Raw genomic sequence first — 15,461 nt, 5'->3', positions numbered from 1 at the left:
GAAATAGTGCGGTGTTGAACGTGCTCCAACAGTGAGCTTAGATAAGACATGAATAAACCTAGCCAAGAATTCATTCCCATTAAAAGGTGTGAGAAATCTCGCCCCTTAGAAAGGCTAGCAAGATACAGCATGAAGATACAGGGGAACAACCTGGCCTTAGGCAACATGGAAGTTAGCATACGGTAATGTGATAAAATAAATACTAATTATTGCTTGTTGCTCAGTGGCAATAATTTAGCAACAATTATTGCTCACCTTGGAAGCCCCTTTTATGTTACTCAAGGACACTACAGGGAAGGTTGAACAAGCAGACACTGACACAATAAAGGGACAACGGCAATGCCACCGACTGCATTGGCACTCTGAAGCCCCTATACACTATTAAGTTACTAAGGTCTTGCAGTTGCTTTTATCAAAAACGGCTTACAGTGAATTCAGATTTGTATCATGAGGAATTGGTGAGGGGTAAGATAATGTCCTTTTGCCTAGGGAGGAACACATTGGCCAATGAAATCATCATCCAAGTCTAATAAATGTATACAAAACAAAAACAATGCAGAACTTACCTGTGAAGAAGTTCGCTAAATGATAGACTGACAACAATAAAGAGAGGCCACGTACCACCAGTAACCAAAAAGCTGATCACTTAGACTGAAGTGTCTCAGCAGACAGATGATGATTACAAACTCTCTCTATCCATCCAAGACATCTCATCCATATATAATGGAACAAGGTCTAATGAGACAGCATCAGTCGGGTAGCTCCCCTGCAGTTGAAGACATAAAGGTGACGCCTGCCTGACAACCTCCCCTCAAAGAAGAGGAAGAACAATGGTACTTACCTACCTCCAGCGTATAACACCCTAAGTAACCTGGTAATATTGGCATGGTGTTCGACTCCAGTGTCATAAGCAATGGAGTGTCACTCAACAACGTTCTGTTACCTAGACTAGACCTAAATAAGAATATGATTCCGCAAAGAAGCATTGGCACTAACAGCCGACATCCAACTGATGTTCAACTGTTTCCTGGTAAGGGATGAGGACGGCAGCTTCACAAGATTCCTGCGGTTTTCAGGACAATGACCAATCCAAACACAGCATTGAGTACCATATAAAGGTCCATGTATTTGGTAAAAGTCACTCCCAGGCAATGGCCATCTAATGCCTTAGGCATTCAGTAAAGGGTTGAGTATTTTGATAACCACAACTTCTATGCTGACAATGGTTTAAAGTTCAGCCGAATAGTCAAGGCTGCAGTAGCTCAGCTCCTGAGGAACACACAACATCCTCTCAGACTGAAACTTGGCTACATAAATCGACACAAACAAGAGATGGCATGGAGACTTTGAAGATATAAATCTTGAGCCTGACACGCTGCCAATTCAGCATAGCCTGTGTCTCAACTAGGACCTCAAGTCTGACACTTTCACTTCCAAGGTAACCTATGAAGGGAACCCCTTTCGCAAATTGAGGTGTCGTTGCTGGAGTAAACAGCATTTATGACGTTTTTGGCTTCATCACTCCAGTCACCTTGGGTTGGATGTCTGATCAAGTGTCCTTACGCTGGACACAACTGGTGGCCTTGTTCACAGTACACTATGGACTGTGTTAGTACTTGTATGAGTGTGAGAGCTGTTCACATTAGATTGAGATACAGATCAAGTTATATTAATGCTGTCAGGCATTTCCTCGCCATCAGGGGCCAAATTAAACTAATTTGTTTTGTTTGGGGAACCCATTTCACCTGTGACTGACTTCCAACATTGACAACACTTCTGTAGTGAAGCCCCTCTTAGACCAGGGCACCAATAGGGTCCATGATCCCCTTGCCTCTCACATGGGTGTCTCATTGTAGAGGAAGATTGGTTAGGCAAGAATGATTCTGGACTCTGTTCCTTCAGCGTTGGTCTTCAAAGCTGACACGAGGCACCTACCACACTAATGGCAGAGGTGGCAGCAATTATCAATGACAGACCTCTCGCTCCAGTGCCTACGGATCCAGACCATCTCCTCATACTGACATCTGCTACACAGCCTTTCTTCTGTCTCAGTTGGTGACTGAGCCAAGGACTGCAATAACTGCCAGTAGCACCAGTTCAACCACCAAGCCCTGACCTTCTGGGACTGATACCTCCAGGAAACAGTACCGCTCTCTACTCCAGCCACGGAGGATGCGGTAATCCTGGCCCCCAGACCCAGAGCCTGGAAAATGCTCATCAAGAATGACTATCGTAGAATATTTGAATGGTCTTTGTGGCTTGTAATTTAAGTTACCCAATTCCCCAGCAAAGATAGTGAAGGATGCAAGGTGGAGATTATGTTCTCCATTGGAGAAGGGACTAAAGTATTGTTACTGAACGTCACTGAAAAGGCCCCTCTCATGCTCCTAAAATGAAGAAATTGTGACTATTCAACTGACCGTTTGGTTAATGGTGTTTAAACACGCCAGACCAGGATACATCTGTTATAGTTGTTGAATCTGTTCTTACTATATTCTTGCTTTAGTTTCAGCATCACCTACTGGTGATGAATTAAAGTCACCGTGCATAACCTATGCCCTTAGTAATTGTCATGACTTAAGACGAAAAGGAAGTACTCTAATGAAAGAAAATGGAGATTATTCAGTTCATCCAAATCATTATGCCCTTGGTGATATCATATGAATGTAGTGATTGAATTTAATCTAAATGTCCAAATATTTATATTCGTGAAACTTTCATCTGTGAATTTAAGATAATTGCGTCGTTCATGTTGGCTACATGCTTACATTTGCAAGCAAATGTAAGCATTGTGAATTAATTAGTGCTGTCAGTTGAACACGTTATTAACAGCGTCAACGCAAACCAATTTTAACAGCGTTAATTTTTTTATCGCACGATTAACGCTCCTTTGGCTTGGCAAACGTTGTAGTTCTTTCACCTGCTGTATAGCAACAATTAGTCACGTTAGAAAAACTACAACCCCATACCGGATCTAGCTACACCGGAAACAAAACAACAAGCACGCCGCACAAACTTGTTGGGACAAGCAAGGATACGGAGCGGGTGAAAAACTCCTTAAAAGTGTGTGCGTGTTTGCGTGTCACTCTGTTATTAGCTGTTACGTCTTTCTGACCAATCACAGTTCAAGACTTCGGGAGGGGCCGCTCATTTACTCCCCTCTAGACAAAATCGACTTGGTTGCGACGTTGACAGTTTGTTGCGGCTGTTGAGTGAGTAAGAGGTTGCGGGCGAACAGCTCAGGCTGCCGGACGGCGCTGCAAGGAACTTTTATAAACACAATATTGTTATCCTCCATTAATCAGCCCGATAGCCCCGAAACGTTGACGGCCCACCGGGAACCACTCCGCCACCATGTGTGTGTGTGTGTGTGTGTGTGTGTGTGTCTGTGTGTGTGTGTGTGTGTGTGTGTGTGTGTGTGTGTGTGTGTGTGTGTGTGTGTGTGTGTGTGTGTGTGTGTGTGTGTGTAGGTGATATTTGATAGCCTGGTAATGTGTATAGGCCTACGTACGGTAGGAATATTCATGGAGTTAACTATGACATTAATGCGATTAATCACGATAAAATATTTTAATCGCTTGACAGCACTAAAATTAATGATTATTGATCTGGAGATTAGATTACAATAAAATATCAGAGCAGTTCATTTAATGTAGAACTACATCTTTGTTTTTCAGCCTGTGTCGAGGACATAACAACAGAGCCCGTCTACGAAGAGCCTGGGCACTTCCTATACGCCCCATTGTACCGATCTTGGTTGTAGTTTCATTAGACATCCACTGGGGGTGATCGCGGGCAAGTCCAGATTGATTGGAGATTCCGCAAGTTCAATATAGATTATAGTTTAAAAGTCAAATGAATGAGCACTCATGTCCTTTCGATTTCATACAGTTCGGGCCGTTGTTGGCCGCACACGCTAGCATTCTGCTAATGAATGCTGATTGGTCAGGGACGGACTTGCGACTGATTTTGACCAGAGACCCCTCTTGATGGCATCTGAAGCTGAAGCACAATCGGAGGACTTTCCGTCGAAGTTAATTTTGCGTACTGTATTTATATTTTCATGCAGGCACTTTTAATTTTTATAGTTATGTATGGTGAAAGTACCAACAAGTCCGCAAAATCTTACGACCGTATATGTCGGTTGTACTGCAACGGATTACGACCCACTGGAGCGTATCAAAAACGAGCGCATCTACAGGTCGCGGGAGGTATGTATGCCACATATATGTTTTTGCTCTGTGCATTTAGAGTTTTAGCCATTTTATTCAGGTGTAAATGATTTAAGATCAAAACTCAAATCAACGGTTGGAAAAAATATCTCACATTTTTTGCTAAATCTATTAATTTGATGAGTAGGCTATAAGGATATAAGGATACAACCCGGTATAAGGACAACGCCCATACACTTTGTTACGTAGCCATATTAATCGTTATTATCTGAATGGGAAATGCAATATTTTAGGACAGATACACCATTAAACGTGTTTCTAATGACATTTCTAGCGAGAAATGTACATTTTCCTTGCATAATCTTCAGTCAGTGAATGTGTATGATCTTTATTAATCTTTATTATCTGAATGGGAAATGCAATATTTTAGGATCGATTCACCGTTAAACGTGTTTCTAATAACATTTCTAGCGAGAAATATACTTTTTACTTGCATAATCTTCAGTCAGTGATTGTGTCTGATCTTTAGTTTTATAGTTATTAGGAAGATTTAATCGGCTCGCTCGCATGTTTCAACGACGTCAGGTTGCTAGGGACGCTGCTTTCGCTAAACTAGCAGCTCACGTGTTTCCTGCGTTTGTGTTATTAAACCGTTACTTTATGTAACTTTTAATGATATTTTAATAACCACAGGCGAGGTATTGAGCGAAGTAAGCTTGATAGCAGGTTTATTGGATTCCACAATCGGACAGGCAGGCACAGCTCCACCGGAAAACTACAACAACCAAAACTCCCGCCCGGAAGGAAACCCCCGGAACCCCCTCTCAGAAGGCCCGCCCCTTCCTCCCAAACCCTGTGAAGCTTTAGATCAAGGTGTAAATTCTGTCAGACTTTGTACAATGACAATGTAACATGAATAACATTGTAACCCTGTAACCCTTTGACGCAACAATATTATCTTGTTTGATAAACACGTTTATCTGAGAGCCAACCCAGTCGCCAAAAGCATACGTTGACAGTGTACGTTTTCGTGAACACTGGATTACGTCGCATTTCAACATAAAATAGCATGCTAAGCACACATACACACACACACACGAACACACACACACACACACACACACACACATACACACAATGCATTTTGCTGCTAAAACAACAACTTGGGCTGCTTCTAGGACATTTTGGGTGGATTTTGAACGGTATGTGGGCAGGACGTTTTTTGCAGGTAGGACCTGGCAACCCTGCGCTGTTGCCCGAGGTGCAGAAATGCTCCGGAACAGATCTGGATCCACCATGGCCAAAATAATTGTCATGAATAGCATGAATAGATTCATGCATTATCATTCAACTTGAACATGTGTTTTTACAGTATAGAGTGGTGGAGGGATGACGTATGTTGGCCAACCCGGAAGTGAGCGTCGACCTGGGTTTCCCTTGACAAAAAGCCAATGGGTTTTTCCATTGGATTTTGGATTATTGCAGAAAAATTAGCATCTTTGAAGCACCTCCACAAAAACTGAAAATAAATAAAAATAACTGTGCTCCAAAGAACGAAATGTAAACCAATGCATTCTGAATGGGAGTGTTTCTCCGATTTTTCCATGCTACACAGAACGAAATGTAAACCCATGCAAATAAAGACTTCATGGTCATATGAATTTAAATATCATTATTCTCCTCAGTGTGTAGGGTGGTATTCTATTTTTTTCAACGGGGTTGCATCCAGTCACCTGACCGTCATGGTTGCTATGGTGGTTGCTATCGACCAGACCCTCTAATCCTTACATGGCTCTAAAAACCACGCGGCAAAGGAGCTGCCGTCCATTGTGTTGTTTTTGTCGTAAACTAGGGTCCGATGGTTAAAAAATAGACAGATATTCCAAGGTATCCTTAAAAGGCAGCTTGGATGTTTTTATTTTCTGCATATTGAGTTCTCTTATATATCAAAGGGGGTCTCAAAGGACGCATACGCTTCAACCTGTGGCTCCAGCCCTACAGGAAATGACTCAGCAAGTGCTCCATCTCGTTGCACCTGCACCCAGTGGCTCGCTTGCAAGATTTTGGCCTGAAGTTCTTCCCAGACCTACACCCTAGCCATCCAACACGCATATCTGAGAATCAGGCCTCTCTTTAATAATGACAAAAAGTTATGAGAGAAATACACATTAACTTTTGTCTCATAAGCGGCGTGGTGCCGGCTCCTTTTGACCCCAGACTTCTGGGGGAATAGCTGAATCAATTCATTAGTCAATCAGAAGCATGTAAATATCTTCCCGGTGGCGTAAGAGGGAGAACAAGGTGTCCGTCACCATCTACGCTTCCAGGCGATTGCAACGGTGCCACACATGAGCATATTCAAACATGTTTAATGGTAGTAATTAGCTGTCGAAATTGGAGGCCTTAATCAATAATGAGCAGCTATTGATTTGCTTCCCGATAGAAATTTGTGACAAATGACATGTTATTTAGCATCTACACGTTGAGCTGAGTCCAATGACACCCAGCATGACACTCTAGCAAATGGTAACATGTATTTTACATGGTACACCTAGGTCTAGGATATGATCTCAGTGTAGCAAGAGGGCGAGCTTGATCTCATTGGACTCAGCTTAACGTGTAGATGCTAAATAACATGTAATTTGTCAAGAATCTCCATCGGGAAGCAAATCTATCGCTGGTCATTATTGATAAAGGCCTCCAAAATCGACAGCTAATTACTACCCCGAAACATATTCAAATATGATCAGGTGTGGCACTGTTGCAATCGCCTCGAAACGTAGATGTCAAAGGACACCTTGTTTGCCCCGTTACGCCACCGGGAAGATATTTTCATACTTCTAATGGATTGATTCATATTTTAAGGTTCTCGGAGTGAGACTTCAAGCGGCTGCAGCAGAAGTGTTGAGACGAAAGATGATATCAAGACATTTATAGAATATTCCCATTCACATGATGATTCTTCGTCATAACATCCGACCAAACATCCTTTACAGTCACCGAGCGAGGATTATGAAAGTCCAGGCCCCCCCTTCCTGCACTCGGGGTCCGACTGGGCCAAGTTTTGGTGCGGGGGTCCCAGTTAGGCCTTAGAATAAGGTATTCAAATTTCAGGGCGGTAGGACGTTCCTATCTCAAAAACTGTTTTTCCACCACATTCTGAACCATTAGGTCTTGCAGGTAACACTTCTGAGGGGCTTTGTCCAAATGACAGCCCATTTGGGAAAACTTTTTTTCTCTAAGGGCTAGAACTCCAAATCTCGGATATGTCGTTCTCGGGGCCCCGGGAAATGTGTGTAAACATTTTAGCCTCCCTAGCTATCTTGAAAAGGCCGGAAAAGGGGCGTGACCTCCAACAGTACAGTAAATGTACATAAGACAGAGGTTAGTTTCTAGTCCCCATTTTTTGTGGGATGGAGGTGTACATTTGTGGCTCAAGGTGTGTAGACACAGCTGGCCTGTGGCCACGTTTTTGAAGTCTGGGGTCAAAAGGTCAAAAGGAGCCGGCACCACGCCGCTTATGAGATAACAAAAAGTTAATGTGTATTTCTGTCGTAACTTTTTGTCATTATTAAAGAGAAGCCTGATTCTCAGATATGCGTGTTGGATGGCTAGGGTGTAGGTCTGGGAAGAACTTCAGGCCAAAATCTTGCAAGCGAGCCGCTGGGTGCAGGTGCAACGAGATGGAGCACTTGCTGAGTCATTTCCTGTAGGGCTGGAGCCACAGGTTGAAGCGTATGCGTCCTTTGAGACCCCCTTTGATATATAAGAGAATTCAAAGTACAGCTTACTTAAATGTTGTCGACCTGCAGTCACCTATTGCATCACTTCCTTTAGGGCTTCTGCCTCCTAATTGATCATTGTAGTATAATTGAATGCCCTCTTTCATATATATGATACCTCCACCACTGGGACGTGGCAACAATTCTCCAAATCCATATGGGGAGGGGGGGGTGATGCTTGTGGACAGTAGGGTTGTACACTAGACCTAAATAGGAAGCAAACTCAGGAGAAGGAATGACCTCTCACAAATATATATTTAATAAATTGTTTCAAATAACCCTGCCTCGTTAAATCATTGAGCTTGGTGTTTTGCTTTAAAAAAGAGGTTATAGAAGAAGTCTAAACTGCAGAAAATAAAAACATCCAAGCTGCCTTTTAAGGATACCTTGGAATATCTGTCTATTTTTTAACCATCTGACCCTAGTTTACGACAAAAACAACACAATGGACGGCAGCTCCTTTGCCGCGTGGTTTTTAGAGCCATGTAAGGATTAGAGGGGCTGGTCGATAGCAACCACCATAGCAACCATGACGGTCAGGTAACTGGATGCAACCCCGTTGAAAAAAATAGAATACCACCCTACACACTGAGGAGAATAATGATATTTAAATTCATATGACCATGAAGTCTTTATTTGCATGGGTTTACATTTCGTTCTGTGTAGCATGGAAAAATCGGAGAAACACTCCCATTCAGAATGCATTGGTTTACATTTCGTTCTTTGGAGCACAGTTATTTTTATTTATTTTCAGTTTTTGTGGAGGTGCTTCAAAGATGCTAATTTTTCTGCAATAATCCAAAATCCAATGGAAAAACCCGTTGGCTTTTTGTCAAGGGAAACCCAGGTCGACGCTCACTTCCGGTTGGCCAACATACGTCATCCCTCCACCACTCTATACTGTAAAAACACATGTTCAAGTTGAATGATAATGCATGAATCTATTCATGCTATTCATGACAATTATTTTGGCCATGGTGGATCCAGATCTGTTCCGGAGCATTTCTGCACCTCGGGCAACAGCGCAGGGTTGCCAGGTCCTACCTACAAAAAACGTCCTGCCCACATACCTTTCAAAATCCACCCAAAATGTCCTAGAAGCAGCCCAAGTTGTTGTTTTAGCAACGAAATGCATTGTGTGTGTGTGTGTGGGTGTGCGTGTGTGTGTGTTAGCGTGCATGCGTGTGTGTGTGTGTGTGTGTGTGTGTGCGTGTGTGTGTGTGTGTTAGCGTGCGTGCGTGCGTGCGTGTGTGTGTGTGTGTGTGTGTGTATGTGTGCTTAGCACGCTATTTTATGTTGAAATGCGACGTAATCCAGTGTTCACGAAAACGTACACTGTCAACGTATGCTTTTGGCGACTGGGTTGGCTGTCAGATAAACGTGTTTATCAAACAAGATGATATTGTTGCGTCACAGGGTTACAATGTTATTCATGTTACATTGTCATTGTACAAAGTCTGACAGAATTTACACCTTGATCTAATGCGTAACAGGGTTTGGGAGGAAGGGGCGGGCCTTCTGAGAGGGGGTTCCGGGGGTTTCCTTCCGGGCGGGAGTTTTTTGATTGTTGTAGTTTTCCGGTGGAGCTGTGCCTGCCTGTCCGATTGTGGAATCCAATAAACCTGCTATCAAGCTTACTTCGCTCAATACCTCGCCTGTGGTTATTACAATATCATTAAAAGTTACATAAAGAAACGGTTTAATAACACAAATGCAGGAAACACGTGAGCTGCTAGTTTAGCGAAAGCAGTGTCCCTAGCAACCTGACGTCGTTGAAACATGCGAGCGAGCCGATTAAATCTTCCTAATAACTATAAAACTAAAGATCAGACACAATCACTGACTGAAGATTATGCAAGTAAAAAGTATATTTCTCACTAGAAATGTTATTAGAAACACGTTTAACGGTGAATCGATCCTAAAATATTGCATTTCCCATTCAGATAATAAAGATTAATAAAGATCATACACATTCACTGACTGAAGATTATGCAAGGAAAATGTACATTTCTCGCTAGAAATGTCATTAGAAACACGTTTAATGGTGTATCTGTCCTAAAATATTGCATTTCCCATTCAGATAATAACGATTAATATGGCTACGTAACAATTTCACCAAATGCTAGGAGAACGTATCGCCCCCTGTTGGTGCTATTCCCCCATATATATATATATATATATATATATATTTATACCCTATATATATATTTATACTCAAGTGACAGATTGAGGGTCTACAATTCACAATCTGGTCACAATCGTTATTTGTCGTTAGACTATCGGTATAATTCGGCCAGTAATCTATGTTTCGGGTTACATTGGTTTACATCGGGTCTAATTCGGGTAAAAAATGAATAGCATGACTCTATCGGGTGTAATTCGTGTGCATTCGTGTAATAAACGTGCTATTCCGTATGTCTTCCCTAGAGACGTCGGGTGTCCCTTGGGGTCTTTCGTGTGTTGAGGTTGCCAATATAAAGACGATAAAAAGCGGAAGATTAACGAATGTAGCCGATGTAACCCAGGAAAATTCCCGAACCACTTGCGATGTCTTACGTTATACTCCTGTTCTATTCCCGATTATAGCCGATTAGCCCATAGCAACACCTGGTAACCGATTCTACCCTGATAGACCCAAAATTAACAAACATGTTCGTTCTTTGCCGATGTTGCCCGATCATTGAGCTTTTCTTTCCATTGTCTAGCGATGTTCCCGGGAAGAGTAACGGTGTTTCCCGATGCAACCACGCTATTTGCCGATGTTATAATGATAGCTGCTTATTTAGCCATCGGGCACCATCGGGGCCCACTATCGGGTAGGTGTAAACAGGGCATTACTGATGTAAACTAAGCTTATGCAGTCTTACAATTATGATTCAAATCCAGGTTTCTATTTCAGGAGAAAGATAGATAATCAGCCGACAGCCAGCCAGCTGATAGCAGCTAGCAGTAGATAGAAATCAATAGTGATGTCGTTACTAAAAAAAAAAGCTTTATCATCGGCACTAGTGAGGATTAAAAAAAAACACTCTCTGTAAGTAACATACATATGTAAAACATTCGCGCATTTCTTTTTTTTACATCAGCTCACTAAAACTCTCTGTAACTCGTGTATTAAGCAAAAAAAAAGCCTTACCTCCAACAGCTGTGCCGTGTTCCAATACCCGTACTTCCATGAGTATACTTAAAGGAAGTATACTATACTACTCATTGAGTACGTTCATTTTTCAGATGTGAGTGCTGTTCCAAATCGAGTACTCCGTGGTGCAACAACCGCAAATTAGGATCACGACTGCCGCCGCGGCTCCTCCCCCGCAATAAACATCCCGCTTTGAACGGTGAACTCTTTACTTCTAGCAGCTATAAAAAGCTATAAAAACTATAAAAACTACAAAATGACTCTATTAATCCAGGCTATGTGGAAAATGTGCCGACTTTGGCTCAGCCTGGCTCCGCCTCTTCCGCTACGTAGCTAAGATGGCTGCCGTTGAGTACGGAAAGTGTCCTTCGATCCACACTTCACGATTAGCCCGTTTTGAGTACGACATCCGGGTCCTTGAAGTATACTTCTTTTCGCCAGATCTGAATTGGAACGTACTATGCACTCAAAATGTGGCTAGTAAGTACGGATAGTACGGGTATTGGAACACGGCACTGGTGTTATCGTGAGAAAAGGGAATGATGTGCAAGTGCCGAAGTGCTTCAGAAACTGCCGTAAAGCAGTACCTCTGACAGTATGACAATGTGTGACGTCATCGCATTTTTTAACGCCTTTTTAGAACAGATACGTGACCTTAGAAAGTGCGATATTCAGCTGAGTTTATTATCTTAGCCCCACCTTTTGAACGCAACTTTCAAATTACTTGACAAAAAATTACATTGTGAGAAAAGTGGATTCTGAGGGTAAAACCCCATAGGCTCCCATTCATTCTGGACTCGCCTGCGAGCGCCCCGCGTGGACAGAGATTATTACTGCAACCAGTCCAGAGAACCGGAACTAACTAGCGAGTGCCCATTCTCCTCGTATTAGACATTCTCTATGGCGGCACATTAGTGCCATAATTCACTAATGTGATAAAAGATGCATTCGGGCGTATTATATTATTCCACACGCGTAGATATTAACTGCGAGCGCGAAAATGATCTCTGCGCGCGCGCAAATTACCTCTGCACGCGCAATACAGCCTCTCGCGAATGATGTTCTGCTCTCGCGCGCGAATTTAGTTTTGACACTATGGGGGAGGGAACCATTTGCGCGCTCGCAGTTAATATCTACGTGTGTGGAATAATATAATACGCCCGAATGCATCTTTTATCACATTAGTGAATTATGGCACTAATGTGTCGCCATAATTCTCTGATAACAATTTGTCAGACCCTCCAGGATTTCGCGATGTTGCGATTTGCAACTTCAACGCAACATCAACCAATCACCGCGAATTCAGGGCGGTGTCGCAATTTTAACCAATCACCGCAACTTTCCCGCAAATTTGACCAATCAGCGGCGCTGTCTTGAACTGACGTCAAAAAGCTACCTTCCGCCTTACTTCCGTGTTTACGTCCAAGCATTCATGCAGCAAATGCTCGTCCAACGTTTCACACTTGCCGACCAAAATAACTGCGAAAGATCGCGAAAGCAGTATCCTGGTATTCTACATAAAAGCGGGGGGGGATTATTTTGCACTGCATGCAACATTGTGGTGGAACATGAGCATAAATCTTCCATTGATAATCATTTTGCCACCGCGAAACATAACTGCAGAACTGCAGCCATGACATCAGTGACGAGGCAGATCACTATGACACAGGCTGTTGCATCGAAGTCTATTGCCAGCACGGAAAGAATCAAGAATCAATTATTCATAGGACCATTTCTCAGTGTTTTTGTTCTTTTAAATAATGTTTTTTTCAGTAATAACTTAATATTTAACAAATTACTCTGGGAAAATTGCAATAATGGCACATCAGGAAAATCGCAACTTTTATTGCAACTTTCATCGCAAGTCTTTGGAAAAAGCTCAAGTTTCATCAGGCATTTTAGGCCACAACAATCTCAAAAAATGCCCGCGAAATCCTGGAGGGACAGTTTAATGGATCAATTTAAAATAGACTGCTTGCCAGATAAAAGCTGTTTAAATTGAAATCATCAATTTGGACCTTTGATTGGGATTTTATATTGATTATAACCTTTTATAGACTATAGATCATTCATAGATTATCATTAAATTATATCAGAAATATAATAATTTCATTAAACGACTTATCGGTGCAGAACTACTCTACTTTGTTTCCTTTCCTATATATTTAAAACCTTTTTTTTAACCATCCTTAATACAACAATGCATAGTACGCCATTAATTTAAGCATTTGCAAGCCTTTCTTTCCCAATCCATACCAACGATTTCCCATTGCTTGTACTCTAGGCTGCCATAAACAGAGCACCTGAATGCAGGCTGCCAGTACAGCCGCCTCGCCTGACATGCATTCCTGAGCCTCGTCGGTCCCGATGCGTGATTACATAACCATCACGTCATCATTCGGGCGCAGGACGCCTACTCGTCTGCAGGCAGCTCGGTGTTATTTTCAAATTACCCCCGTCATGTCACGGCATCTCTGGGAGGCTGGATTTCAAGCTGTCAGCGGCATACAATGATGTCACATAAGTGATGTAATTCGACACTGGCTATATATTTGTTCAGCAAATAAATGGCTATTTAATTGGTTCTCATTAAATGCTCAAGCGGGTCGTTGCGTCATGTGTCTGCCAAACCACGTGCTCCACTTTTTGGCTGACCTCATCTCACAGCTATGACTGATTAGTGCACCTTGAAAAAAGGCATGATTCAAAGCGTTTATGTTGAGATTAATTGTTGTTGCATTGAGTATAATACACTTTTTATAAAATATAAATGATTAGAAGAAGTAAATAAGGAAGCAAAAAATATGTCAATACTAGAGACAGTTCTTTTTAGAACTGCTTTCACACCGCCGCGCGGCAACTCGCCGCCTCCATTAATTTCAATGAGGGAAGGGCGGCAGAGGGGATGCGGTTACAAAAGCGGCTGTAAACCAGAAAGCGGTTGCTGCCCACGTGAACGCGCACAGATTTTGCCCTACCGCTCAGCTTTCCCTGTGTTTACCTTCGGCGGTAGCCGCCCGGCGGCAGCAGCAGCCGCTTTTGAAAACGCCTGGCCCTTCACACCGCTGCGCTGAAGGCCCAATCCCATTTCTACCCCTTCCCCTTCCCCCTTGTTTTGAAGGGGTAAGGGGTAGAAATGGGATTGGGCCTTCATCCCATTTCTACCCCTTACGCCTTCCCCTTACCCCAGGGCTATTCAACCTCCTTAACAAGTGGGCCGAAAAGGAAAACCACTGGGGGTTCATTGGCCACATAGAGTAAAACTACGTGAAGGAATCGCTGCAAATAAATCAGACTTATAGTGTTAATTTAATATATATAGTACTGCTACATGGAATAAACTTGTCAGACGCATTCCTTCCTTCTTCACTTTTAATCGTATCATTATAAAAGATTTTGTTCTCATATATTTTGGACACGTATTTAGAATTCAACAATGTTGTTTGAATCATCACAAAACAGAACTTCTGTACATATGAGACATTTTGAGCCAGTGAGTCAGTGAGAAAGATTGCACTGCCTTGTTTGCCTAGTTTGGCTCATCCTGAGACACTCATGCATCTTCTCATAGGTCATGGAGCAACGTGCCTTTGTTCTGATAGCATTCATATGAGAAAAGCTAGACTCACACGTATCGGTTGAGCCAAACATTGTCAGAATAAGTGATGCCAGTTCCTGATCGTGGGGTACTGATACTGGCTAGTATCACCGGCTACACACAGAAACCTGATTTGCATGCAACTATGTTTCTCCTTTATTTTATTTATTTTTTGCATGCAACCTCTTGCGGGCCAGAAAAAAATTAAGAGGGGCCGCATTTGGCCCACTAGGCCGCTAGTTGAATAGGCCTGCCTTACCCCATCCCCTTACCCCTTCAAAACAAGGGGGAGGGGTAAGGGGAAGGGGTAAGGGATAGAAATGGGATTGGGCCGAACCCTCCGGCAGCGAGGCGGTTATAGGGGCGGTTGCCGCGTGGCGGTGTGCAAGCACCTTTAATGGTCAATAACTGACGATGTCAATGAGTGCTTGGTTTTCATGTTGTTTTGATTGTTGTTTTTTCCAGCTAAATCCAATTGAAGGATTTACTTCACATCTTAAAGGACAATACCGATCTGTGGAGATACCATCGTAAATGTCTCTCCTGGCTCCTCTCCTTCAGCATCCGCTACCAATACAATTAGTCAAAGTCACTTTTTTGTGCCATTACTGATCCTAAGAGCATTTTGCATGAACGGGCCTTCCATGAAGGCAAACTATAGCAGCAGCACTTTAGTATTTTCAGCAATTCAGTTTATTTTTACAGACACAACATACCATTATTTGTATGGGGATAACATTTCTTGGTTCGAAAAGATAAAGATGCTATAT

This window comes from Gadus morhua, chromosome 4, assembly GCF_902167405.1.
Source record: "Gadus morhua chromosome 4, gadMor3.0, whole genome shotgun sequence".
Taxonomy (NCBI): domain Eukaryota; kingdom Metazoa; phylum Chordata; class Actinopteri; order Gadiformes; family Gadidae; genus Gadus; species Gadus morhua.
Note: the sequence above shows the minus strand (reverse complement) of the source record.